The following is a 3784-nucleotide window of genomic DNA, read 5'->3' on the forward strand; positions in this document are numbered from 1 at the left end:
CGTCGGGCGAGAGTGGCCATGGCCTAGCGGCTTACCGGAGGAGAAAGAAGGGTGCGGTAGAGCTCCTCTGGTTCTGGGGGGGGTCCTGGGATGCGGTTATAGGGAGAGGAGGGAGTCGGGAACGCGAATTTTGGCGATGGACGACGGCTCGGCTTCGGCCTTGGAGGTGGATGGGGGGCACAGGAGGAAGAATGGCGCGGTCTGGGGGGTCCAGGGGAGGGAGAGAGGGCAGCTGGAGACGAGATAGGGCTCAGGGGTGGCCTTTAAATAGGCGGGCGACGGTCCATGCTCGTTGCCGTCGCCACGGGTCACGGGAGCTCGTCGTGGTGTGTCTAGGGCGTTCCTGGATTCAGTCCAGAGCTACGAGAGAGAAGAGAGAGAGCAGGGGGCCAGGGGCACCGCGCGTGTGAGTTTGCTCATTGGAGCTCTCGGGCGGCCGGCGCGCGTGCAACCTGGGGCGAGAGGAGGGAGAAGCAGGAGGGGGACAAAGGCGTGGTGTGTCGCAGACGTCGAGGCGCATCGTCGGGTGCACTGGGGAGGCCCGAGGTGGCCGGAGGCGATTGGCAGGGGGCGGCTACAGTGCGGGAGTGCACTGTAGCGCGCTCCAGAGCGCCCAAATGGCCGGCATGGCCATTTTCTATGCAATGTGGTCACGGCCAAAGGTGTCTGGTAGCTCTAGGGGAAGTAAAGAAGTGGGATATCGCCTTGGATGCCCTGGGGAGCCACTGGAGTGAGGAGGGAGGTTGAGGGAGAGAGAGAAGTTGCTGTCCAGGGAGGTAAATGGGGGTGTTTCACCCCTTAATCATTGAGCAATGGCCAGGGGAGAGTTACTGGAGGTAGGAGAGGGTCAGGAGCAGCTGTGGTACAAAGTTGAGCCCATGGAGATTAGTGGAAGAGGTCAAAAATGGCATTTTGGTAAAGTGTCAGAAGGTGTTTGATAATGGTTTGGGCAAGTAGATGATCTCTATTTGCCATGAGACTCCACACGGTGAAATGACACATATAATTAGGGCCTTCCACCAATTTGGAGCTTATTTGGGCAAAGTTGCCAATGCAACTTTTGTAAACCCTAAAAATTAGCAGAAATGAACTTGTGTAGATCTAGTTGAGCAAATCACTTCCCCTTGATGAACCACTTGGTGTAGTCGCCTCATTTGGTCATGTGAACATGCTCACAAAAGTTGGGGTCAAGGAGAGAAAGTTGGTAGTACAAAGTTGTTCAAATTTGATTCTGGTCAGAGAGGGTTTTGGGGTATTTTGGTGAACCAAAATGACCTTGATTGATATGAGGCTTTGCAAGGTGATCACAATATGCATTTGTGACATGCTGGATTTTCCTTGGATTTTTATGAGAGTATTTCCTGTAGAAATATTTCAAATCCTTGAAATGGGCAGAAATGGTTTTGGGAGGTTTTGTCCAATATTTTGAACATGACCATGTATTTAAACTCTTATATATGGGAAATATATGGCCACTGAGTTTCCCTGATTTTTGTCAAATATTTTTGAAATAATAAAATATTTTTTGCCTATTAAAGACCATTTCTAGCGTTAAGAAAAAGGTTTTAAATAAAATAGGAAAATAACTTTTAAAATTATATTTTTGTGGTTTCTGGGTATCCTATATCTAATAGGAGCAAAATATATTTTTGGAAAGATTTTTACTGCCCTTAATTAAGTACTTGCAGTGCAAACCTCAATTCAGGGGTTTTTGAAAAAAACTAATTTTTGAAAATACTATTTGGCCAAATTATTTTTGCAAGAAATTATTTTTATGTCCTATACACATGGCATGATCATTGGGAAAGGTTTTTTGATCAAGGAGATGGAGTACAAGAGTTTTTATTTTTAGAGGACTTGCAAACAACAGACAAAAACCAATCAAGGCAAGGTCCAAAACACTCAAAAGTTTTTGTCAAACCACATTTTATCATGATTGTTAGCTTAAGTGTAGTGGCATGAAAATCAGGGTGTGACAGCAATCTAATCAACCTATACACCAATAACCATTGGAATAACGATTTGTTTGCATCCGTATACCTAAATAGAAAGAATTATAGCACAAGATCTACCATGCTTAAAAAAAGACACATGAGGAGTAAAAATCGGCATAGAAAGAGGGGAAATGCAAGATCCAGATAAATGAGAACTAAATCCATGCATGCAAAGAAATCCGAAATCAAAGGAAAGAAGAAATCTCACTTGAAATGCTTCTCTCGCCCAATTGAGGAACCGAGGAAGAAAATGGGATAAACATGTTCGGTGGATGCAGTCCCTGCCACTTCAATATTCTACTCCTGACGGGCCACACACATTGTTGTTCGTGGGTTAGGCCATGTAACATATGGGCCATTCGAATATCTATGCCTCCATACACACAACACAAAGAGGTTCTTTTTTTCTTCATGCACATGGAAAATAAGAGTTTGGTGCATACACTGCTAAAAATACATCCATAGCTGGTCTATACATCTTATACAAATGTCTTTTTTAGCTTAGGTTTCTCATCATGATGACCATATTTTAAAACTAAAACAATGCTTACTTAGTTGGTTTGTACATGTTATACAAATATTTTCTTTTTCCAAACTCAGATTCCACAACATGATAAACATATTTTCAATATAGCATGGTTTAACACATGATCCTTGCAAAATGAAACTATTTTCAATCGACAACATGGCTTTAGCGAGTCTCTGCGCCATTTGGCGCAACGGGTCAACTAGTAATAATAAAACTCAGATGACAACACTTTCTCAAAATAATCATAACATGATATAACAAAATGGTATCTTGCTAGCCCTTTCTGAGACTGCAAAACATAAATGCAGAGCACCTTTAAATATCAAGGACTGACTAAACATTGTAATTCATGGTAAAAGAGATCCAGTCAAGTCATACCCAATATAAACCAATTATAATGAATGCAAACGACAGTGTGCTCTCCAGCGGGTGCTTTTTAATAAGAAGGGTGATGACTCAACATAAAAGTAAATAGATAGGCCCTTCGCAGAGGGAAGCAGGGATTTGTAGAGGTGTCAGAGCTCGGTTTTAAAATAGAGATTGAATAACATTTTGAGCGGCATACTTTTGCTGTCAACGCAACAACTATGAGATGACGATATCTTCCATGCTAAACAAATTATAGGCGGTTCCCAAAGAGAATGGTAAAGTTTATACTCCCCCTCCTCCACAAGCATCAATCCATGGCTTGCTCGAAACAACGAGTGCCTCCGACATTCAACGGGTCCCAGGGGGAGTTTTGTTTGCGATTATTTTGATTTGGTTTGCATAAAGCATGGGACTGGGCATCCTAGCGACCAGCCATTTTTCTCGTGAATGAGGAGCGGAGTCCACTCCTCTTGAGAATAACCACCTAACATGGAAGATAAGGGCAGCCCTAGTTGAAACATGAGCTGCTCGAGCATACAAAACATAATTTCATTTGAAGGTTTGGAGTTTGGCACATACAAATTTACTTAGAACGGCAGGTAGATACCGCATATAGGAAGGTATAGTGGACTCATATGGAACAACTTTGGGGTTTAAGAAGTTTGGATGCACAAGCAGTATTCCCGCTTAGTACAGGTGAAGGCTAGCAAAAGACTGGGAAGCGACCAACTGAGAGAGCGATAACAGTCGCAAACATGCATTAAATTTAATTTACACCGAATACAAGCATGAGTAGGATATAATCTACCATGAGCATAAATATCATGAAGGCTATGTTGATTTGGTTCAACTACATGCGTGAACATGTGCCAAGTCTAGTCACTCAATTCAT

The sequence above is a fragment of the Triticum dicoccoides genome, chromosome 7B, assembly GCF_002162155.2.
Source record: "Triticum dicoccoides isolate Atlit2015 ecotype Zavitan chromosome 7B, WEW_v2.0, whole genome shotgun sequence".
NCBI lineage: Eukaryota > Viridiplantae > Streptophyta > Magnoliopsida > Poales > Poaceae > Triticum > Triticum dicoccoides.